Raw genomic sequence first — 27,189 nt, 5'->3', positions numbered from 1 at the left:
GTAATTTTAGAAAAGAGGAATGAAGAAGTAGAATAAGAATAAAGTAGGAAAAAAAGAGGAAAGAAAGGGCTTTACTGACTTGGGGGTCAATTTGTTTTAAATCAATTCTTCAAGTAACTCTACAACATATTATACTTTTAATTTTTTACTAAAAAACAACTAGAACTGCAATGGGCTGCACATCCTGCCCCAGTCAGGTATGCAAGCAGTGATGATTGGGAATTCAAATGTTCATGAGTGTAGTTCCAGGCTCATTCTTTTCTTTATCCTACTGTGTTATTGTACTGTAATTCCGAGACCACCCACATCAAAATTGCTTTGGGAGAAGAAAATTGTTAACACCCATCCCAAATTCATAAGAATCTAGATGGTTGTAGTCTAGAAATCTGCCTGTTGAATAAGGACATTAGGTAAATTTTGTGCCCATCAGAGTTCAGAGAATTACGTCATCAGTAAAGTAACCAAGGTTCCATTCCCAATTTTTGTTTTCTTTGGTACTAGAGATTAAAACCCAGAGATTTGGATGCAAGTAATATACTACTGAGCTACACCCCAAACCCTTTTTACTTTTTAATTTGAGAAAGAGTCTCACTAAGTTGCCTAGACTACACTTGGATTCTGATCCTTCTGCCTTGATCTCCAAGTATCTCAGATTATGTGGCTATTCTACCAAGTCTGGCTCAATACCATTTCTAAACTTTCATTATTTTTGGTAAACAATATCTTCCCTTACTCTTATATTTCAGCACTTTATATGTCATCCAGTTGCCTTCTGGTCTTCTCTGCTCCTGATGAGAAGTCAGCTATTAATTTCATTAGGTTTCTCCTATATGTAGTGAGTTGTTTCTTGCTGCTTTTAAGATTTTCTTTGTATTGGTTTTCAGCATTTTTATTATGATGTGTCTGGTGGTGAATCACTTTCCCTATTCTACTTGAAGGTATAGGTTGTTTTTGAAGAGTTTTCGGTCATTATTTTTTCAGATAATTTTTTCTGCTCCTTTTTTTTCTAATTCTCCCATTATGTCTGTCTTTGAGTGCTTAAAGGGATCCTGTGTGTCTCTGAGTTTACTTTGTTTTCATTCTGCTTTCTTTGTTCTTCAGATTGCACTACCATAGATGTCTTCCAGTTCACTAATTTTTGTTGTTCGTGTTGTTCTGCCAGTTAAAACCTACTCTTAAGCCCCTCTAGTGAATTTTTTTTTTCAGTATTGCACATAACAACTGTAGAATTTATATTTGGTTCTTTTAAATAAATTCCGTATTTCATTAATATTCCGTATTTGATTATACCCTGTCTCCATACCTCCCTCACTTCTTTGGCATGCTTTTCTTTCCTTCTTTCTCCATATTCTTAGTGGCTACTTTTAAGTCTTTTGTAGATTTGGTATCTCTCTAATCCATCTCACATGCAGATATTTTGTCTGTATCCCACTACCACCCCCTTTTGTGGGTCATATATTTCTGTTGACTCAGTGGCTCATTATTTAATTGTAAACTGAGCACTCAGGCATAATCTTGTGATATATGTGGAAGAGAACTCCTTCACCCTCTCCAGGATGTGTTTTTATTATCACTTGCTATACTTGCTTAGTGGCATACTGGGTTATGTCATTGAAACACATTTCCTCTGGGCTGTGAAGCCTTTGGTGACACTCATCAGAGGCCTCAGTCTTGGGTATTTGCACAGTGCCCTGGAAGGACAATAGTTTTAACACAGTTCTCTTTGACCATCCCTCTATTAAGTTGTCTGCTTCAGTTGATATTATACTTTACTTAGCAGGCTCCCCTAATTATCAGCTAATTGCTTTATTGTTTTTGACAATGCCCTGGAGCATAAATTTCTCAGCAGTCTGATCCAATTAAATTTGGACTGAGACCATTTTTGAGGCCAATCTTTGAAATATATATATATATATATATATATATATATTTTTTTTTTTTTTTTTTTTTTTTTTTTTCTTTCTGGCCTGTCTCTTCTTAGCTCTTCTCCAGCTCTTAGTCTGACCTACAGTTTAGCCGATTCCTCTTCTTTGAGAACAGTTATTGTTTTCAAGAGTGCTTAAGGCTTCATCTTTCCCATATTTTTTTTCATAGTGAAGTTAATTTCTCTGGGGAGAATTTTGGAGGCTTCTTTCTTGAGGACTTCAACTAGTGGAATGGTTTTGTGAATAATTCTCTGATAATACTTTAAGTATAGAACAAGGCAGTTAAGTACCAGCATTCTCATGAGCAAACTAGGTTAGCTTGCCATGGTATCCTTGTTCACACCTGGTCTTTTCTGGGTTAGAGCTTTGGTCTTACGGGTAGTGACTGGTAGAGAAAGGATGCTCTCAAATATACTGATAGGAATGTCACCTTCAAGCTGGAGGGAATGAGAAATAGTAGCATCCTACTTCTTCTGGTGAAATAAAGTAAGCCTCAGTTGAATGCTTAGGGAGAGAGGCCTAGTCTCCTGACCACATCCACCTAAATCCAGAGTGCAGCCTCTGCCAAGCTGAGCTGTGCAAGCAGATAGGGGACCATAGCTGACCTGCCACAGCGACTTGTTCTTCGTACTAAGTTTTACTAGATTTTCTTGAAAAATTGCTTCTTTATTTGCTGCATTCCCTTAGGACAGTTTTGAAAGAACTGAAATCTTTGTTGTTGTTGTTGTTGTTTTTTTTAAATAGTTTTGGTCAATTTTGCCTGTGTTGCTGGGGTGGGGTTCTATAAAACTCCTTATTCTGGCAAGCCAGAGGTGGAAATCTTGGCCTTAGTTTTCACCATTTATGAAATAAAAAATGCTTACCTCTCAAACTGAGTTAGGATTGGATATAATACATGCTAAAGGTTCTTCCTGAATGTGAATGTTTAAGTCTTGCGTTAGAAAGTATTATGGAGGCCAGTTAGGAACAGGAATTTAAGCTTAAGATCACATACTTTCCCTTCCATTTCTACCCAGGATAAAATAAAATTGATGTAGTACTTGCCTTCTAGCCATTTATAGAGATTAAAGCAGAAACATTTTAATAAATGTTTCTTTGCAAACAACTATTTTCTGTATGTGGGTAGAAAAATGTCTTAAAGCAAACTCCAGCACATTAAAATTGTGCAAAATCCTTTGCAAGATTTATTTTACTGTCTTGTTAATTGAAGTGGATATAAAAAGTTATTTGTATGAGATAGAAATGCATATTAAAATATTTATGAATGAAATTACATTACGTCTAGGATTTCCTTAAAATGTTTCCAGTAAAACAAACAACATACAGAGCAAGAGAAATAAAAAAGTGTGGCCATTGTTAGACAATTGCTGAGAGAGGTAATAGATACATGTAAATTCATCATAAAGAAATATTCTTTATGTTGAGATATTCCATAATATAAATATTAAAAGATTAAAAATATATATATTATATATATTAATACCTGGAAAGAAAGGAACACTGTTTAAAATCCAGTGACAATGACAATAGACAGCAGACTTATTTAATCAGATGGTTTTTTCTTTTTAAATATTGGGAAAGTTATGATAGTTTCTTATTTGCTTATGCAATTCTCTTTGGTTAATATGTAGATATTACTACTCAGCACATGGATATATAAGTTGCATACAAAGTGTCTTCATTTCAAATATCCAAATTTCATAAACTAAAATCTAATAGATTTTAGAACCCAATAAAACACTCAATTTTCATATAAGCTGAGACTTTTTGAATGTGAAAGTAGATACTGTTAATATTTGAGAGCATAGTTGTGATTGGGACGACCCAAGGCAAATAAGTCATTGTAACATATGAATACTCTACACTGCCTGAAAGGGACACAGTGTGTACTATGTAACCTTTCTCTAACAATTGAATAAAGCTATTAGAACCAGAGCTATCGTTGTTCATTTCTTCTCTTCATTTTCCTTCTCATATTCATTGTCTCTTTCTCTCTGTATCTCTCTGTTTCTGTCTGTCTGTCTCTCTCTCTTCTCTCACACACATACTACACGCACACACAACACACGCACACACAACACACACACACACACGACACACCCACACACACACACACACACACAAACACACACAAAAACACAACTTTCAAGTAGGGTCCCAGAGTTATCATGAATTACTTACTCTAGGTTTTTGATAACTCACAAGACATTCAGTATCAAAAACTGTTGATACTGAAAATCAGTATAATGCTGTGTTTAGTAAATAAGAAATTTTCAAATATCAAAATCCATTCTTAAAACATTAGCAATTACATATTTTAGCTAAGTGATAGTAGAATGAGATGTCAATTTTGTTTGCCAATAATATAAGCACATAAATTATAACTATATGGAAAATCATTTTAAGATTTTATAATCAACAAAAGGAAAAATGGTAAGTGATATTATGATATACCAAAAAGACAAAAAAAACCTCACCATCAGAAATAATTTCTAACAATAGACAAATTAAGGAAATTAGGGCAGTATTAATATTGTTTATTTTTATGTGATCAAACAGACATTTATCATCTTTATTTTCTATTTTTAAAAAATATTTTTAAGATGTTGATAGACCTTTGTTTTACTCATTTATTTATATGTAGTGTTGAGAATCAAACCCAGTGCCTCACACATGGTAGGCAAGCGCTCTTCCACTGAGCCACAACCCCAGTTATTTTCTATAATTTTTATAACAAATTACTTGAAACTTCTGTATTTACTAGGTATATTAGTTAATTTTCCATTGACAAAACAAAATGCCTGAGACTGGGTAAATTGTAAAGAAAAGTCAATTTAGGTCATAATTCCAAATGTACAACACTGTCTCCTGGCTTCTGCTTAGCTCTGGTAAGGGTCTCATGGCCAATGGCATCACGCTGGTGGAGCATGTGTAGGGGATAAGACGTGGTGAGACCAGAACTTGGAGAGAGTCAGGAAATCAGGTCTGTTCTTCTATAACTACTCATTCTTGAGGGAAACTAAATATATAGGACCAGCATTAATCCTTTCTGAAAGTGATGCCGTCAGTCAGTGATCTAATTATTTCCCACTTGGTCCACCTCCTAAAGGTCCTATCACCTCCTGATAACACTGCACAGGGAGTCAAGCTTCTAGCACACAAACCCTTGGAGGACAAACTCAAACCATATTCAAATCATAGCAAGTATTCTCTAGTGTAATCAAATAGTTCTTTTTTCTAAATAATTTCCCATACAGTATGCGTAACATTCTACTTACAATACTTCCAGAATTTTCTCATCATCCCTAGGTTTTAGGATGAATTCTGCTTGATCTGGTCCTGGGAAATTATCCTGACAAAACAGTTGTGAATAAGTCTGAGAAACTTTTCCTTCTACAAAAAAGAATTTACCTGAAGGCCTCCTCCTACCCCTAAACTGCCAACTTTCTTGGTACTGTCAATCTCTTCTTAGTAACCCTCAGGGTTGGTAGTAGCAGTTATCCGTACTGTAAAATATATATTGATTAATCAAGTGAGTGGTGCTCATCTTAACAACTAAAAATAGAGTTTTGCCTAAAAAATCTGGTTCATCTTCACAATTTAAGTATTGGACTTGATTTATAGATTACACTTTACAGGAGATGTAGTCTAAAAGTCCAGCTTTAGTACCAATAGTGTGTGATACTTGGTATCATTACAATGACTACAAATTTTAATTATATGATCTTTATCTGGTAAATGACATAAGTGTACACACACTCACACACAAATTGCCCTCCATGAAAAAGGTAATAATATCATTAATGACATCATTTGAAATAAAGTTTACTTAGGCAAAATATAATTTGTGCATGAGATGCCACAATATTGAATATTTTGTAACAAAATGTATATGGCTAAATAAAATCAGCTTAAAAGTGTACATCATCAAATTATAGTATTCATAATTCAATAACCACAGCTCATTAAAACAAAAAAGTAGTTTCCATTAATTAAATAACTGATTTTCAATAAGTAGCTATCTCTTAAATGGCTTTGATATGGTTTCTAAAATTGGGAAATTATATTACACTGTTTTGTCAGTAAGAGGTGACTAATAGTGGAATATCTCAAGAAAGACAAGATCGAGAATGGTATTGGTGTGAAGGGTACTAATGATCCATTTTTCCCACCCAGTCACTGAATGACACCAAGCAACTCACCCATAAAAGAGTTAATCAATATATATTTTGAATCATTTGCTTGTTCTACAATATTTAATAAAGTGTCTACTCTATGTCAACTTCTAAGTCACCATCAGGTGCTGTACATCTAAAAAGACATGTATCCTGGCCATTTAGAATTATCCTTGCTTTTCAAAATACAACAGAAAATTAAACTGTGATTTTCTAACTTTCCTCCTCTGGTGTGTTTCTCAAAACACCATTTACCGCCTGCATTTCTTCACAGTAGCTCCTATACATGTAGCTTTGGTATCCTTTAGGCCAGTGCTATCTTCCTTCTTTAGGCATACTTGTTTTTCTGAGATTCATAAATCCACCTTTGAATCCTAGACAGGGTTTTCAGAGTGTAGCTCCTCTTTCATTTGTCTGATGTCTAGTAAGGAATTGGAAGTTGATTGAGGCAGGAAGCTCCCTCTTCAGTCATCTCTGAGTGAAAAATGAAATCCCACCTACCACCTCTGAATGTACAATACTGGAGATTCATGAAGGGAAGCTGAAAGTAACTAGAAAAGGTATGCCTAATTTTAAAACAGTTTATAATCTATAGGAGAATGTAGTCACACTCAATTTTTCTAAACTTTCAATGTGTCAAGTCCTACTTCCTGAAAAAAGATCTTTTATTTTCTACTGTTAATTGATGTTTCATAGTTACCAAACCAAGTTTATTTGTGCAGAGTAATATGCTGAAAGAGCATGTGGCACGCTGAATGTATCTTCCCCTTAGGAATGTCGTATGACCAAATGAAAAGTTGGGAAAAATAAAAATCATCAAGTTGACACTGGATATCCAAAAAGCAAACCAACCAACCAAACACTCTCTTCAATTATTATGGATGGAACAATAACAAATATTTCAAATGAAAATTCCTAGCAGTGGGAAATTAGAAAATGTACTCTGCTATTCATGTCTGTATAAAGTGTAGATGATATATCAATGTGATTTCAATTTCTTCTAAAAATGAATAGTTTGCTCAACTTTAAAATCACATATGCTAAGATGATATAAAATAAAAGCTTCTACAAGGAACAGTTGTGGCTCTAAAATATTTGCAACTAGAATACTCAATGAAGTAGGAGTTCAAGTTGTGGTTTTTAAACCTCAATGAAAATATAATGATTAAAAACAGTGGAAATATAAAATAGGCCAGTAAAATCTGTTTGGACAGCATGAGTACAAGATTTCAAAAAGCATAGATGTTCTTGTCATAGAAAAGATTTGACTTGAAATATCTGTTCATTCAAAATACACAGGTTGATCCTATGAATTTGAATTTTAACGAAGGGATTCTAGTCTTAACCAACCACTACTCTTACAGACTCCATTTCAATAGGAAGATAAACTATGAATTTGGACTTTTTCTTCTTTATTCAGTGGAGTATTATTTCACCATAAAGGAAAAGAAATTCTGTCATTTGTAGCAAAATGAGTGGAACCAGAAGATGTTATGTTAAGCCAAATAAAGCAACACAGAAAGACAAGTATCACAGGTTCACATGTTTTGATACTTGTGAAGAGTATTTAAAAAAAAGTAAAAGGAAAAGGAAATCAACCTGAAAGTAGAAGAATGATTTCTAGGGACTGGGAAGGGGTACCTGGAAGGTGGGTGGGGTGAAAGTGAAAAAAGGGTAGATAGATAGGATCAATACATGCTGTGTATTTATGGAAATATCACAGCAAATTCCATTAATTTGTACATTTAATATATTAATTAAAGAATCACAGCTGAATGGGAGATACAGCAAAGATATATCTTTTAATTCTCATTTGTAAAAATAAGAAAATACTAATACAATTAGAAGGAAGCTCTTTGACAGGGATACTTGTACATTTTTCTGTATGACTTTGATGAGTATATAAATCTTTGAAAATAACTGTGTTTTTTTCAATAACAAGTCCAAGATACTCATGGAGATGTACACATGCCCATATTCTTGTCACAAGCATTTTTATAAGCATATGTTTGAAGAGGAAAGTAGGAGACAAACATTATTTAAAAAAAGAACAGTAATTTAAAACACCTTGAAATGGGCTGAGATAAAGCAAATAAAATAAAAGTAGAATATGAGAATATGAGGCAGGTAACAGAAGTAAACTGAAATTTTATTAATAGAACAGGGAATCCCCAGTTTCCCACTTACTCACAAACAACAATACAAATTTCACCACACACACAAAAAAATGGGACTTACCTAGAGTTAGGGAAACAAATGGGGGGTAAAAATAAGGTAGTGATTATAGAAATATATGTATGGACCTATACTGATACGTGATGCCTCTGCCCCAATGGCATTTTCAAACAAAAGGGAACAAATGTAAAAATCAATCTTTTTTTCTTGAGAACTACTGGATTGTGTGCTCCAATATGACTAAGGGAAAATGAGAAATAGAAGACAAGATACAGAGAAAAGGAATGAGATAAGGATGTTCATAAATGACAGTAAGATCAGAAGACCCAGTATAACAGTGTGTAACAGTTCTCAAAAGGCTCCAGGCAAAAGGAATCCAGAATGGACCCTCCCTAGAATGCAAAGGAATCTGATAAATTATTAGGAAGATATGAGCATGATATTGGATGAGTTGATAGTCATTTTATAGAGTTCAGAAAAAATAAACTGTTGGATATTTATTTCAATTTTCTTGAAAATATAACAAACAGGAAGCAGAGTGGGCAGAAGAAAGAAGGGAAGACAGGGAGAGAAAAAGAGAAATTAACTCCAGAAAAAAATACCTAAAAGTTGTATGGGAAAGTGACTACATTTAGTATACTACTTAATAGAAGAATGAATAATTCCCTCATCATAATAAAAAAGATAGTGTGTTTAACCAAATTATGGTAGCAGAATTATTGGGATGATGATATCTATAGAAAGTGGGTATAATGAGTTTTAAATAATAAATGCTCTGAGAAACTATCATCAATTTTTGCTTATAATAAGTTACATAATTTAAAAAAATCTATATTGACTTAATTCATTACATAAAAGGATTGGTTAAAATTAATATCTACAGAAAAGGAAAGTGATCTAGAGTAATATTAAATAATAGGTCCATGTTGACATAAATACTTAGGTTGGAGTATGACATTAATTTTATTCAAATTTAATTGATCAAGACATAGCAATACACTAACTCATAATGAATATGAAGTTAAAAGTAAAAGAGCTTTGCCTGTTTTTAGGAATGGACTAGTATGGTGGGGAAGAGGATAGAACCTATGTCAGGTGGGAGATGAAGGGAAGGCTAGTTTGTATTTAAAATCTTTCTTAATGACATTATTTGACATTTTCAGCTGATTTCATGAACTATTTTGACAAGTTTTCCAATTTGTTAGAATTTAGTGAGCTAATTTACTATTCTAAGCCTTTAGGGAAAAAGTTACATCTCTGCACACAAAGCTGCGGGACAAATTTTAAAAAACAATTAAACTTTACCTAGATCTAATTAGCCTATAGTTTCTCTTACTGTTCTGTTTTATTTAAGAAAATCTTTGCTTGCACTTTATAGCATTACATTTCTTTATGGCTATAGAATTTTCATTCCTGTACACTCAGTTTCTTCCTCACAACATTTCTATTTAGTATGTTAATCGCTACATTTAAAGTTGAGCCTCTGGGTGGTGGGGTGTATTTAAGTTGTCCTCCCAATGTGCCAATTGGAACAAAGCCAGAATTAGTACTCAAGAATCTGAACTCCACTGTAGTATACTTCCTATCACAGCCCACAGTGCTGACATAAATTCTTCATGTCTTCTTAAAGCTGAAATTATGTGAGAAATATGGAAGGAGTATGGGATTCATATAAGAGTCAAGTAATCTTAACAAAATTTGTGAACATTCTGGAAGTGAATTCTTCCTTTGGAAGTGTTTAAGACTTCAGAACAGGAAAGTGAATTTGTTCTGGAGAGTCAGTGCATTTATTTCCCATAGAAAGATGGATTGCCCCATGTATCTTTCAAGCAAACTCTTATGATCTGTGATACCACAGCATAGTAAATAACCCATCTCAATGCAGAAATACAATAATCCATCCCTGTTAGGACTCAGTGGAGAACCCACAGCAATGTTCACTATCCTTCTGACACTTTCTCTAAAATATTAGAAAAAGATTAGGATTAGCATTTCAAAGCAAGAATTCTAGAGAGCCTAGAGTTTCTGTAGTATATTAAACAAATGGCATGCACGTTTTATTTGACAGAAAGTTTAATAGATATTGGGATCATAGCTGTGCAAAAGAGAAACTAGTTTCCATCTTTCATCTGGTTACATTTTATAGGAGAGAGAAAAATGACAAATGAGGAAAGAAAACACAGGATAAACTCAGGCAGCCATAAATAGTAGGAAGAAAGAAAGGCAGGGCAGGGGATGTGGTGCAGGATGACTGAGAGGTTCTTTGATACTGAGACACAAGTCTCTGCCAAGCTGATATTTTACCTGAGACTTGAATTAATAGAGAACTATACAAGGATCCAGAAAGCAAGTGTCCAAAGCTTAAGGAAAACAAGTACACATACTTCAACAAGGGAGAAGAAACCCAGGACATTTGGGGAATAGAAAGGGCAATGTTACTAGGGTAGAGCTTCTCAAGGGGCGGGGTCACAACAACATGACACAAATGGCTATGGATGTATAATGTCATTACCCTCAGTCCTCTAAGCTGGGCATGGTATACATGACCCGAGGTTCTGTGGCAGCATCCACTAGTCATGAATAGTCTCTAACTGTTCCTTATGTATCATGAAAACATTACCTTATTTCTATGTGTGTCAGAATTGTGGAAAATCTAAAAAACGTGAATCCCAGAGAGTAATGAATGAGAAGTATTAAGTATGAAGAGGTAGGTGGAGGTCAATGTGTATAACGCCTTCAAGTCCATGGAAAAGTGTTTAGGATTCAGGTGGAAAGTCACTTAAAGAAGTGACATGATTAAATTTAGGATTTGATAAGATTTCTCTAGCAACTATACATAGAAGTCACAAAACAGTAGAATCAAGAAGCATTCCACTTGTTCATCGTTAGGGTAACCTTGAGACTGTTGCTATCTTTGTACCTGTTCCTTTATCGAATCATCAGAGATAATAGCATTTGTCCTTAGGTTTACATAATAGGTATCTTGTGAAGGAAAGTTGGTGATGTCAGTGATTGTCCTGACAAAGATAACACATAAAGGGGAGATTGTTATTTCTGCTACAGACACCACACTTTCCAACCTGCCAATTATCTCTCACAGATCAGTTTGTGAACAAGGGCTGATTAGTACATTAACTTCCCAGAAGGAGAGAGATAACGGAATGGTGAGTCACTTGAGATTGCTTTAACACTGATCATTTCCCACTGGTCATGCTAACTCAGAATGAAAATGAATAGCAACAGAGAGATGTATTCAGCTATGGTCCCTTTCCATCAAGTAAGTCTCCTGAATAAACCACAAAGGCATCTATTTCCCTGTAGCTGTAGGATGCTAATCACCCCACTGCTATGTTGCTCTTTTTCTGGTTACATATTTCTGGGATAGATATGACTGCAGTTGACGCCCATACCTGCAGGTGTGAAACACAATGAACACCACAGATCTGTCCTAAATGACACAGCAAGCTGTAGGCCACACATAAATCATGTGTTAAACATTTTCTAGATCTGAGTAACCAAGACCACAGATTTCCACTTTGTTTCACAGAGTATGGTGGTTCCTTCCTGAACAAATATATTAAGGTTTTTATTTTGCTTTCTCAAACTATTATAAAAAATTAAAAATTATAGACTGTCAGTGACAATTAGTTAAAAATAATGTGTATATATGTATATATATATATATGTGTGTGTGTGTGCGTGTATATATATATATACATATATATATATACATATTTATAATCAGAGAGAGAGAGATTCCTTAAGTGTAGATTAAATTACTATTTTTGTCTTTCTTCCAAAATGCAATGTTTTCTCTAAAAATATGTGGTACCTGAAACCAGCTAAGGAAGGAATTTTTAAAGTGAGCAAAAAAAACAACCTGAAGATACTGATGGGATGCACTGGAAGTTATCTGGATGGAGAGCACAGTTGTTGGGGAGGATCAAATACTACTACCATAAAAGGAAAGGAGGCTTTAATTCTAAAAATGTCCTTGAAAATGTGAGTAATACAGATCCAAAGGTAATGATAGAAGTTTTGGCTTTTCTTCGAGCCAAGGTTACTTCATCCATTAATACAGGAGGGAAAACAAAATTGAAAATACAGCTTCATTGGATAGACATATGGGAAATGGGGGAAATGGAATTTTTATAAATCTGTCTATCTTAACTGAATTATGATTCAAGATCATCAACTATAAGTCAGTGTAGAAGAGTGTCAGAAGAGGTTTGAGGCAAAACAGAGGCTGGGAGTAAATTGAAATGCAGGGATTTAAACTATTTCATGGAGTGCTGCAGGCTCCACTTTCCTAAACTCACTTCACTTGGTCATCATCTTTCACAGAACTATGGTCCTTAATAAGAATCTTTCAGGTATTAGGCAGATGACCACTCATTCTTATACAGATATTTCCCAGTTGTAAGTACAATGAAATTAAAACTATTATGAAATTAGAATATCATTCAATATTTTATTCTATTGTGTACATTCTGTGTGCTTTCCTACTCAGTCCCTAACTACTTTTAAATGAACTTGGTACTAAATCTATAATGACAAAAAGCCTGTCAATGTTTCCTGGAGATGAGGGAGAGAGAGACTTCAAAGACACATGGGAAATTTGGGGGATGATTGATATGTTCATTATGTTGACAGTGGTGCTGTTTCCCTAGGTATCTATTTAAGTCAGAACTTATCAAATCCTAAACTTTAAGCATGTATACTACATTCTCATCAAATATTTATTAATAAAGCTATAAATTAAATTATAAATTATAAATTAAATTATAAATTATACCATACCACCTAATTCATGTACTTCTTGTGAATTTCTTTAATTGTAAGACTCCATGTGCATTCTAGTCAGACATGGTGGCATATACCTGTAATCCGACAGACTCTGGAGACAAAAGCAGGAAGATTGCAAGTTCAAAAGCAATTTAGGGAGACTGTCTCAAAATAAAAATAAAAAGGGCTAGGGATGTGGAGCAGTGGTTAAGTGACCCTGGATTCAATCCCTGGTACCTTAAATAAATAAAGAGTAAAATAAACATTCTACTACCAAGAATGTTTTCTTTCTTATGAAATTTAACAGATTATCCAAGCATGATCTCTAGTTCTACTTTCTGTGTGATATGCTTCTGCTTGAAAATTATTTTACCTTTTGGATACCTAACTGACTGATGGCATTCATTTTTGGCAAATGGAAGTGTATGCCATGGGTAGGAAATTCCTTTTGTTAGTTTATGAAATAACACATCTTTGGTAAATACTAAAACTATTTTTACAGAGATTCAAATTATATTTTGTGCACTTAACTAAGGAAAATCTGAAAGTTACCCAAGTTGGCTCCTCTACATTTCCTTATGGCATTCCTCCTGGGACCCACACATTTAAAACTTATCATTGTTTACATTCCCAGTAAGTCTGATACAAATAATACCAGTCACACATCAAATTTATCTGATTTTCTATAAGCCCTTAATACAGGATATATATTTTATTCACATTTATATCCTTTAGTAAGATAAGTTCCTAGCACTTGGTAAATACTTATCGTTGAAGGAAGGAAGAAGACCAGCAAATACCAATATAATAGGGGTTACATCCACAAGAAAAGACTAAAAAATAACTCCATAATTTAGTAGAGTTTACCTCTTAACTGTTTTTGTACCTTCATAGAATATATTCTTTCTATATGTACACATACATATATTCGAATAAATAAGAGACCTGCTCTTGATGGAACTAGAAGACAGTCATGGTCTAACTTTGTACACCCTAGTTCATACTTCAAGTCATTCATTAAGATATATGGTCCCAACTTGAATGACTTTTTAAAATGTTCTTATATTACATGTTCACACTGACTTACTTTAATATAAAGAAAAATCCACATGTCAATATTCTAGTCAATTACCCATGGTTGACTAGTATTCTTTCCTAAAGAGAATTATATTCAAAATAAAATCACATTCAGAAATAAAATTGTGCACCGTTTAAAATGATCTCAACTTCCTAAACATCAGATAAGAGTTACAAAAAACTCTTTATTGTAAGACTCTTGTATGTTTAATTGAAAAGCTGCTGAATATTTAGTGTCAGGAATCACTTAGTCGAATGCCAAAAGCATAGCATATATTTTGTACTACAGTTACTCCTTAAGCAGTTTAAGAGCATTATGATCGATGAAATTGCATACTCTCAGCATGTGTCCTTATTTATTTTAAGGAGAAAACATTTAAAATAAGATTGCATGCTTGTCTTCCATAAAAATGTTATACTACCACATTTATAGATTAGATTTATGCAAAAGAGAACCAATAGCAATCTTACTTTTGTCCTCTAGATATGAATTTTGAATGGTACTAACCAATATTTAAAAGATTTTTCACTGTCATCTTTCATTACTGCCATTAATATGTCATGATCTTTCTATTAGTCTTTGAGGAAGTGCTAAAAAGGGTTGGAGTTAGCAAAATGTATTTGTAAGAGATATTTTTGTAGCCCTTCATATCAATGCAGAAGAAAAATGCACAGACATTATACTTTCTGTAGATGGTCCTAATATCCAATGTGTTAACTTCAGAATGAATGTTGAAGTAAATATCTTATAGTAGGTTAACATAAACACACAGAAAAGTACTGCTATTGTTTTTCAAAATTAGAAAACAGAATGGCAAAATAGTCTGAAACAATCACATTTTTAATTTCATATTTTTCTTAATTTAAAAATTGATCTTTTCTTGCTAATTCTTATGAATAGTATTCATCTAAATTTTTTTAAAGGTAGTCTAAAGTGATATACTAGTTTATAGGCTTCACACATATCCTGAGACCATACAGCTTGAAATAGGTGGTATTTAAGTGAAAAATATGTCACACACACACACACACACACACACACACACACACACACAAAACCCAAAACAGAAAATAAGTCATAATAGTAGTGACAAATCTATTTCCTTAAATACATCTTTACAATTGCTCTGGGTTTAGTTAGCAAACTTCTGATTTTTTTTTGAATAGCACCTTAGTTATACAGTTTAGGACACATATGTATATATTTCCACTTTTAATCTATTGTAAGCCATGAGTTATTTAGACACGTTTATTTAATTTCCAAATGTTTTGTAATCCCTAGGTTTTCTTTCCTGTGGTTGATTTCTATTTTAATTTTATATTATTTCAAAAATATATTTTGTATGATTTTAATCCTTTTAAATTTACTATTTTATTTGATAATGAAAATTACATATATGCTTATGGTATACTATAGTGGGTTTGAAATATGTATGCATTGAGGAACAACTGAATGAAGGTAACTGATATATCTGTTACTTCACACTTAGTTCTTTTAGTGGGTGAGAACATTTAAAAAAAATCTAAGTTTTATGAATACAGTACATTGTTATCAACTATAGTCACCTAGCTATAAGATAGATCTCCAAAACATTTAAATCTTGAAATTTCTACCTTTCATCAGCAGCTCCCCAGTCTTCCCTCCTTCCCCTCACCAAAAATCCTGGGTAAACACCATTCTACTCTCTTGTATTAATTTAACTATTTAAATTCCACATATATCTTAGTTTATTTTGTGCTACTATAACAGAATACCTAAGTCTGGGTCATTTATGAAGGGCAGAAATTTAATTTTGACAGTTCTGGATGCTGAGAAGTCCCAGGTAGAGGGACCAGCATCCATTGAGGGCCTGTTGTGGAAGACAGAAAAGAAAAAGAATACACAGAGACGAGAAGGAAGGGCAAAACTCCTTCTTTAGTTCTCGAGTCACTGAAAAACTACTATGATATTGGTGTTAATCTATTCATGAGGGCAGTTCCTTTTAAGCTAGTCATTCCTACCTCCTAATACTGTTGCATTGGGAATTAAGTTACTAACACATGAACTTTGGGTAGGACACATTCAAACCACAGTATTCCTGTCCTGATCCTGCAAATTGATGTCCTTCTTACATATAAAATGTATTCATTATACTCCAAATTAAGACATTTGGTCTTAATTCATTTTAGTACCAACTAATAAATTCAAAGTATGGCATCTCATCTGAATCAGATATGGATAAGACTTAAGGTATGATTCATCCCAAAGCAAATTCCTCTCTAGCTGAGTCCACGAAATGAGCCAGTCTCATGCTTCTGACGTACAGTAGTGAGATGGCCATGAGATAGGCATTCTCATTCCAAAAGAGAGAAATAGGGAAAAAAGAGGTAACTCCTCCCAAGGGAGTTTAAAAACCCACAGTAAAAACAACATTAAATCTCAAAGAAGGAGAGCAGCGTCTTTTGATTCCACATCCCACATTCTAGGTACAACAGGGTGGGAGGACTGAGTACCAAGGCCTTGGGCAGTACCTGAACTTTGGCTCTGCTGGGCTCAACTCTCCCAGTAGCTCCCACAGGTTGGTGTCTTATGCCTGCCTCTGTCCCAGGCTGGAGTTGAATATTGGTGAACCCAGAGTTCTGAGATCACAGGTGCTATCCCACCCCCAAGGTTCCACTAGGAATTGCCCTAGTGTGAATTCTCTGCCAGTGACCTTAGTCATCTGGCTCCATTGCACATTTGTTATTCCAGTGGGGGCTGTTTATGGTGTCTCTGCCTGTGTGACAAGTATTTTTCCGGTTGCCCAGGCTGTCAAACACATCTATTGAAATCTAGATAAATCCCACCATGTCCTCACTACCTGAACAATCTGTGTACTTACAGATCCAGCACCATGTGGACATCACGTAGGCTTACAGTTTATACCCTTGTGTGGCAGCACAATCCTCATCTGGGCCTCTTGAGCAGTGGCTGGGGCAGGCAAGAAGTGGTGGGCTGCAATGTGGTGAGCAAAGTCCTGAGGCAGCCTGAGTAGCAGATACCAAGTTCATAGAAGTGCCCTCTGGAGATCTTGCCTTCTGGTCTTAGCTTGCTTTGTGCATCTCTGAAATGACTGTGGAGTTATTCTCCAATTATCCTGATGAACAGCGTCTGACTTCCTTCTGTCTATATGGCCTCTTTAGCAAACGGTTGCTTGACCATAATCTTTGAATTTTCTCCGCAGCATGCTTTTTTTATTCTTTATAAGAGCAGGCTGAGAATTTCCCAAATCATTTTAGTTTGCTTTCCATTTAATTATAGATACCATTTTAAAAATATTTCTCTTTTCACGCATCTTCTGAAAGCAGTCAAAGAGAGTCATTGAGCACCTTGGATGCTTTCCTGCTGGATATTTCTTCAACCGGGTATTCTAATGCATCACTGGTACCTGTCTTCCAAAAGTCCTAAGACATTGGTACAACTCTGACATATTCTTCCAACCATTTAACAAATATGGTCTTTACTCCAGTTCCCAGTACCTTGTTCTTCATTTCCTTCTGAGACCTTGTCAAAGTGGCCTTTACTACCCATCTTATCAGCACTCTAATCATAACTACTAAGTAATCTCTAAGAAATTCTGGACTTTCATTTCTCCTCTTTTTATTCTGTCATTAAAAAATTAATTTTTTTTTATTGTAAACAAATGGGATACATGTTGTTTCTCTGTTTGTACATGGAGTAAAGGCATACCATTTGTGTAATCATAAATTTACGTAGGGTAATGTTGTTTAACTCATTCTGTTATTTTTTCCCTTCTCCCCATCCCTCCCACCCCTCTTTTCCCTCTATACAGTCCTTCCTTCCTCCATCTTGCTCCCTCCATAACTGTGGAGAGTCGCTGCCGTTTGCCAATGGGCTGCTTCAAGCAGCTCGCGCCGCTCTCACGAAAGACCACGGCTTCTTTGCCCAGCGGCTCCAAGTGGCTCCGCTTACGGAAAACTGCTTTCGGGCCCCACCAGCGGGACAAAAGACACGTACTCTTCAGAAGTTCATGAAGCAGCTTCCCCTTTATTCAAATAACACCCTCAATATATAAGCAGTCTCATGCATAAGCAATTGTAACCAGATATGTCCATCCAATCCTGTTAAAGGTCAAGCAATCACTCGCTCAAGCCTACATGTAAAGTATATCTGTCCACCTGCTAGACAGCTGAATTGATTATAATACAGCCAATTGTAAATGCGTTCTGCCTTTCTCCATGCATATTCAGAACACCGTTTGCTCTCTGCCAGTCGCCATCTTTGGATGCATGTGGCATAACCCTGAGTCCCAGGTTTCGCCCGCCACACATAACCCTAACACTAACCCCTCTCACCCCCCATTATGTGTCATCATTGGCTTATCAGCGAGATCATTCGTCCTTTGGTTTTTTGAGATTGGCTTATCTCACTTAGCATGATATTCTCCAATTTCATCCCTTTGCCTGCAAATGCCAAAATTTTATCATTCTTTATGGCTGAGTAATATTCCATTGTGTGTGTATGTGTGTGTATATATATATATACACCACAGTTTCTTTATCCATTCATCAATTGAAGGACATCTAGGTTGTTTTTTAAATTTTTTAACTGATGAATAAAAACATAAAAGTTGTACATACTGGGGTACCATATGGTATTTAAATATGTATATACTTGGTATAATATCCAAATCAATTTAAAACAAATCTATTTCTTCAAACATCTATCATTTCTTCATAGACATCTTTTCCTCTAGGTTTATGAAATATACAGCACAAAAATATTATGTATAGTCACACTACTATGTAATACAATGCCTGAATTTCTGTTCAACAATAACACAAATGAACTTATATGTTCTGTCTTATATTTTCTTTTATAAAACAATTTTTTCTTTACTCTTGAAATTTCTTTTTTTTCTTTTTACAGACTGCATTTTGATTCATTGTACACAAATGTGGTACAACTTTTCATTTCTATGTTTGTGCATGATGTAAATTCATGTAATCATACATGTACATAGGGTAATGATGTTTGTCTCCTTCCACCATTTTTCATACCCCACCCCCTTTACCCTCTCATTTCCCTCTATGTAATCGAAAGTTTCTTCATTCTTCTCTCACTCCCCCACCCCAACCACCCCATTAAATATCATCATCCACTTGTCAGGGAAAACATTCAGCCTTCGATTTTGGGGGATTGGCTTATTTCACTTAGCATGATATGCTCCAATTCCACCCATTTATCTGCAAATGCCATAATATTATTATTCTTTATGGCTGAATAATATTCCATTGTGTATATATACCACAGTTTCTTTATCCATTTATCTATCAAAGGGCATCTAGGTTGGTTCCACAATCTGGCTATTGTGAATTGAGCTTCTATAAACATTAACATTACATATAACGCATGTGGCTGCGTTACTGTAGCATGCTAGTTTTAAGTCCTTTAGATATAAACCGAGGCATGGGATAACTGGGTCAAAATGTGGGTCCATTCCAAGTTTTCTGAGGAATATCCTTTATATTAATTTGTAATTGATCATGAGATTACAGCTTAAATCATACTTACCAAAACTATTTCAAATTAGTACCTAATTAATTTTGGTGGAATATGCCAACTTTGCTTTAATATATCTGTTATTCACTTCCTTGTTATTACACACAAACAGACACAGTTATATAACTCGCTATTTTAAATGAAGGGAAAATTATATTTTTCCTGTTTTATCATTTTTGTTGGTCCTTATTTCTACCTATTGGTTCAAGTTACTGATCTAGTGTCATTTCGTTTTGGTTTGAACATTTTCAAGTTTGCATTTTTGTCTTGTTTTCATCAGTTTGTTTGTGATATGTCTAATGATGTTTTCTTGTTCATATTTTTTTGATTGACTCAGATTTGATCATTTTGTTTGATTCATCTTCAAGTTCATTGATTCTACCTTATGCCAATTTAAATTTATTTTGTGTTAGTTTAGTGATTTTTGTTTTCATCTCTAGAATTTTTTGTAGTTTTTATTTCCCTAACAAGTACCATATTTGTTGAATAATTGTCATACTTTAATTTTTTAAAGTATGGTCTTTAAATCTGTGTATACTCATACATTTGTAATGGCTTTTTAAAAAACTTTGTGAAATCCAACATCTGGAACTACACATAGTCAGTTTCTACTAACTGATTCCCTAAACATATGTATTATCTTTCTGATTCAGTACATGCCTCTTAAATTTAGGTTAAAAAATACAATTTTATATAATTATAGCAGTTTTAAATTTCATTATATTGTTTTGAGGATTTTGTTTGATTGTATTTTTGTGACTTGTTTTCTCTTAAACTTATGTCTTTCTCATGCTGTATGGTTATGTGTATATATGTTGAATTAAAAAAAATTATTGAAGCTTTCTAGTTTTTCATTCTGCATTTTGGTAACATATCCATTTGCTAATTAGTTGAGAAGGATGTTATACTCAAACACCTTAAGCTCCTAAGGCTTCCAACCTCTTTCAATTAATACAAATTGATAAATCCATTCAAAACAGTAGCATGATCTCAATTCTCCTTAGGTCATGTGTGCTGTGGTCCCTGTTTTGCCATTCATCTAAAATAAATAAAAATGAACACGAATCCCCTATGATGTTTTAATTTCCAGAATCTGCTATTAAATTTCTGTAGGATCACTTGCTTTCTGTCCTAAAGTAGTAACCATACAATTTCAAATACTCAGTTTTCTTAAATTTTCACAACCAAATTTAATGAATTATAGTTGACAATAAGGCAAGTGTCTATGGCTAAAATGTGTCTCCTCTTTCAGCAAAGCTGTAGTTTTCACATTTAACCTGCCTCACCCTGGGGAATTTGTTGATTATGGAGGATCATAGTGGGAGCAGACAACAAGGCAACACGTTTCTGCTATTACAGGCTAAAACACTAGAATTACTTCAGTAAGAGGCTCTTCTCAGTGTGTGACTTGTTTTGAATCAGTTTCCAGGGCCATAAGATAATTGAAATTTATAATTTATCAATTAGGCAATTGTTTTATTAATAAATTTTATGCTTTTTTATAATTATTTTGAAGAGAGAAGATTTGCCTACCACATTAAATATCTAAATTAAGAGGTCTCCCAATAATCTTTAAGAAACATTTGTAAATGGAAAGAAACTTCCACATTTACCCCACTGTAATGGTTTAGATTTAGAATGTTCTCCTGTGGCTCATGTGTTGAATGCTGAATCCCCAATGCCACAGTTTTTAGACGTTGACCTCTTTGGAAGTTATTTTATCATCAGGACTCTGAACTCATCTTCAATTAATTCATTGATGGATTCAGAGATGAAGGCATAATTGGGAGGTAATAGAAACTATTGGGAGGTGGAAACTAGTTGAAGGAAAATAGGTTCTTGAGGCCATGCCACTGGGGACTATGTCTTGTCCCTGGCCCTTTTCCCTGGGCTTCCTGGCTGTCACAAGGTGAGCAGTTTTCCTGGGTCACACCCTCCTGTCATAATGCTTTGCTTTGCCTCTGACTGAAATGGATGAAGCCAGCTGACCATAGACTGAACTTCTGCATCCATGAGGCAAAATAAATCTTTTCTCCTTTAAGTTGTCTTTCTCAGGTATTCTGTAACTGTAGTGAGAAGCTGATTAACACACCCTCTCCTTTATCTTTTCTGTCACTTCATTTCTTTAAGTGGATGGCAACTTGGACCTAAATTTGTTTTATTACTACCAGAAAAATTTCCTTTAACATTTTGTTATAGTGCAGATCTTTTGAAAGCAAATTGCCTCATTTATTTTTTGTCTGAAACACCTTATTTTACTTTCAGTTGTAAGTGATATTTTCCTGGGGAAATAATTCCAAATGCATTTATCCTTTTTTCTTTATTCAGTTTTTAAAACATGGCACATCATTTATTTTTTCTTGTCCAGTTTTAAGAAATCTCTCATCAGTTACTCTGTGTTGCTTTGTAATGAATGTCTTATTTTCCATCCCTCTGTTTTGATGTTTAATAGCTGTTTTTTTTAGTATGTCTATCATCTCTTTAATTTTTAGATCTGTTACTTTAGATAAGTTTGTATTTTAATTATGGATCATATTTTTTACTTCTCTTCATGATTCAGAATTTTTTACTAGATGAATTTTATAATGTTTCCATTGTTGGTTTCTGAATTAAACTGTTTTAATTATGTTAAATATTGTTCAGATACAGAGTTTGGGTTCTAGAATCAATTTGATACTTCCATGCATTTTTTTTCCAAATTTGTTAGGATGGCTCCAGATCAGCTGTTTTTATAGAACTAATTTAGTATTATTACTGGGTTGGCAACATTTAGAGGATTCCAATATTGTGTATTCAAAACTTTTTGCACTGTGATGGGAACATCAAGAGATCTTAACCTGTTGTAAGAGCTGCAAATTATTTGATTAACTCCTTTTTATTGGTTCTTTCTCTAGTCTTGAATATTTTGTTTGCACACATGTGCAGAATCATTTCTAGCAGAATACTTTAGAGAAACATTTGGATTGGATTTACACATTTAAACCTCCACCCCCATTCTCTCTTGGATGTGTGGGTATGTACCTGTCTTCTGTTTTCTATGGTAATCTCCTCTCAATTTTTGGCTACTTTTGACTCCTTCAATATGATTTTAAGTCTTTTGGGTATATACTAAAGAGTGGGATAGCTGGGTCAAATGATGGTTCCATTAAAAGTTTTCTGAGAGATCTCCATGCTGCTTTCCAGAGTAGTTGCACCAATTTGCAGTCCCACCAGTAATGAATGAGTGAACCTTTTTCCCCATATCCTCACCAACCTTTATTGTTACTTGTACTCTTAATAATTGCCATTTTGACTAGAGTGAGATGGAATCTCAGTATAATTCTAATTTGTATTTCTCTAATTGCTAGAGATGTTGAATATTTCTTTAATATATTTGTTGACCATTCGCATTTTTTCTTCTGTGAGGTTCCTATTCAGTTCTTTTGCTCATTTATTGATTGGGTTATTTGCTTTGTTGGTGCTGCAGTGATGCAGCCACATCAACATTTATAGCAGCTCAATTCACAATAACTAAGCTATGGCACCAATTTAGGTGACCTTCAACAGATGAATGGATAAAGAAAATGTATTATATATACACAATTGAATATTAGTCATAAAGAAGAATGAACTTATGACATTTGCTCATAAATGGATAGAACTGGAGACTTTCATGCTAAGTGAAATAAGCCAATTCCAAAAAAAATCTAAAGGCTCAATGTTATCTCTAATTTTGGATGCTAACACAAAATAAGGTAGAGGGAGGGAGGAATAGAAGTTGATTGCATTAGACAAAAGGGAATGAAGGGAAAGGAAGGGGTATGGGAACAAGAAAATTAGCAGAATGAGTCAGACATAATTTCCCTATGTTCACATAGCCAGTGAAACCCCACATCATGTACAACCACAAGAATGGGATCCTAATTAGAATACATTATACTCCATGTGTGTGTAATATGTCAAATGTGCTCTATTGTCATGCATATATAAAAAGCACAAATAATAAAAAGAAACAAGGGGAAAAATCTAATCTGTGTTTTTTCAAACACTTCAGACCATTCAACTCTCAGATTCCACTTGCTCATGCTGGAGAGAAGCAGCAGTCTGTCCAAATCAGATGCACCTCGTTTTAATTTTCTTAGGATTCACATTCCTGTGCTACTTGTTGATCATCTGAAAATCATGACTTTACATATTTATTTAACTGTAATTGTTTATATATGTGGATAAATCATGTCAATGCAAAATATCTTGGCCAGAAATAATGTTTTAATTTTTATTTTAGTAAAGTTTGCACTAAAAATATAGATAAATTTGAAAAGAATTAGTGCCCCGACAACATTGAGAATTTCATTCAAAAGACATTCTATTTTATTATATTTACTTTGATCTTATTTTTCTTTAATGTATTTTATAATTTTCTTTAAGTAAAAACGACAGCATATATCAACTTTCACATTTATTTCTAACAACTGCACACAATCAGTTAATTGAAAAGACTATTAAAACTGTGACGTGTACTCCCATAAGTCTAATGAACTAAAGGATGGTGCACAGAAGGAGAATGAAGCCATCAGTAATCACTGAGGAATTCAGACTTGCAGGAACAATTTTTGGGATCCTCTCTTAGCACAGTATGTACTTCATCTTTGTTTTATGAACCTCTAAGTGATGCGTGAGTTATTTAAGTTCCAGGACAGATGAGGCAAAATTTCATAGAGGAATCTTTTATATTTGCTGTTTGCATAGTTAAAAGTAGAATGTGTAACTGAACCCTACCAAAAACCATGAATCCATACATCACTAAACAATGGCCATTAAAGCTAGCATAGGGAATCTTCAGAGGAAGTTCACCTTTACGTAGAATGTCATAAATGCATCGATAGACCATATCATCCTTATTATGGCTATAAGTGAATTGTTTTGATCATAGATTACACTTAAAATTTACCAAGCACATTTAGTTATGGATGTCTTCTTCAGTGAATTGTGATAAAATAATCTTAATTCTTTGAGATTTTTACACATTTAATTCAAGTAAATACTCATTCTGCCATCATTGGATGGAGTCTCTTCCCCATCCATTAGATCAAGTTTATTAATTATATTTTTCAGATTCTTTTCATTGTTACTACGTTAGATTTTCTTATAGCATCATTTAATGATACATCTCTAATCTTTCATTTAAAACTATTGTAATGAGTCACTTAAAAGTTGTTTCCAGGAAGCCTGTTGTGACTATTAGTACTGAGCTCACTTTCTGTATTCTCAGGGTGACCTCTGTGTACTGTGTTGTATTTAATATCCATTAGCTGTAACATCAATAGAGCAGACATAAATACATATCTAACAAGTTATTAAACCTTCCAGATAGGTGCTAACATACTACTTCATCTGTATTTTGCTAATGCCATGGATCTTGTGATGTATATTTCAGTACATTTTCCTACCTGTGTTACATTCATAATCATTAGTTTTATGACTTCTCTTTTGAACATCAGTCTAGGCAAATTTCAAGAAGACTTCCATATTCAGCCACGACATAGATACAGTTTGTACCCGGCCATGTTATTTTTTCACTAGCTTCTTTATTTCTTGCTTTTCCTTTATTCTTTATGACTACCTTCCAACCTCCCATCAACCTCTATTCACTATTGCCTTGCTCTTGATTTTCTGCACCTGAATCCTAACATAGTTATCTTAATAACACCTACTAATTAACATTGATTTTGTTTTCTTAATTTCAACAAATTCTATTTCTACTTCCTGTTGTTTTGTGTTCTACTTTCTGCCAAGACTTTTCTCTGCCATGTTATCCTTTGTTGATGTTACCCTGTGAGTGTCTGGGCTTCCTTCTATTGCCTGCTGCTCTGATGGTCTCAGACTGTTTGACAAACCTGTCTAGCAATGAGCTCACAGCTTCCAGTGGGACACCCTATGGCTCCAGTACTGAATTGACATGATACTTCAAAAGCACACTTTTTGTTTGTTTGTTTTTTCAATGCTAGGGATTGAACTCAGGGGCGCTTTCCCACTGAACTACATCCCTAGCCCTTTTCTTTCTTTTTTATAAAAAATAATAATTATTATTATTTTTTTTTTTTAATTTTGAGTTAGAGTCTAATTTGCTCAACCTGGACTCAAACTTGTGATCCTTCGCCTCAGTTCCTGGGTCACAAGGCTGTAGGTATATACTAGCACTTGTGGTAAAATCACCTGTTGGAGGTAATTCCTTGGTAACACTGTTGGAAAGGTCCTAATGTAACCGCAATAATGAATAACTGCAAAAAAAAAAAAAAAAAAAAAGTGAGAGAGAAAAAGAGAGAGAGAGAGAGAGAGAGAGAGAGAGAGAGAGAGAATAGGTTCTAAGTTCCATTTTAGATGTTAATTTATTATTTTCTAAAACTATTCAAAGTTCCAAATCTTTCCTAAGAATAGGGTAGCTGTCAATACTCATTAAGGTAGATAGTCTTCTGTTAAGTTAGAGATATCAAAGACAAAGTAAGATAATGCAGTAAAGACACATAATATGGCCATGGGTGAGTGAGTACTGAAAGGTAATAAATATGCATGGAAGAGAAAGATCTACAGTGGTCAGCAGAAATGGGCATAAAAGACAGACAAATGGACTGCTATAGTTTACATCTTTATCTCTGGTTCATTTGTTCTTTTTTTTTTCTAACCAAATAGTCACTTTTGTTGTATTAAATAATAGTGAGATATGCAAATGGATATGAATGATGTAGTCACATCTTTTTTAGACCTAACAAATAAATTAAATAAAATAAATAATTTAACACAGGACAGGACAGAGAATTAGAGATGAGAATATAACTATGAGCTGCTCTCATCTGAGAGACTGAATAAGGAACAATTAAAGTAAAACCTGAAGGATGAATAACATTTGTACCTCACTGCCTACTGGTTCAGAAGGAAGGAACAATGCATACCTGCAAGAGACAAGAGTAGTTCAGCAATGTGTGTCTTATGGAAAATAAGTCAGACTCAAAATTTCATGGAGCAATCCTTGTTTTCATATCAACAGAAAAGCTTTTTTCTATTCCCCAGTGGCTATTAGAAGCATATATTTGCATTTAGTTAATATGACTCTTCAGAAAAGTCTGTTAGTCTTTGAGTTCCCCCTGCAGGTTCTTTTTTTCCTTACAATATATTTATTGAAGAACACAGATTGTTTACCCTCTAGTTCCATATTCTGGCTATTTTTACTTAAACCTCATGATCTCATCCCATCACATTTCTGTTTCCTTGTCAGTTAGTAATTTGATTAGCTTTGGTCACTTCAGTTCTGATATTTTTTTAAAAGAATTTCATAGGTGGTGCAAAGTGCAAGATTTGTAGATGTTTGTCTACTTTTTGATCTTAGTAGCCTAGCTGAGCACTACTTTTATTCTTTATTTTTAAATGATGTGTATATGCTCTTATTGATTCCTTTTTAATTATTAGCTTGCATACTTTCATAAAGAGACTATTCCCTTTTTTTTCTGGTTATTCAGAGGTATACTTCATATAG

This window comes from Sciurus vulgaris, assembly GCF_902686455.1.
Source record: "Sciurus vulgaris genome assembly, chromosome: 11".
Classification (NCBI taxonomy): domain Eukaryota; kingdom Metazoa; phylum Chordata; class Mammalia; order Rodentia; family Sciuridae; genus Sciurus; species Sciurus vulgaris.
The sequence above is the reverse complement of the archived record's forward strand: the minus strand, read 5'-3'. Positions refer to the sequence as shown.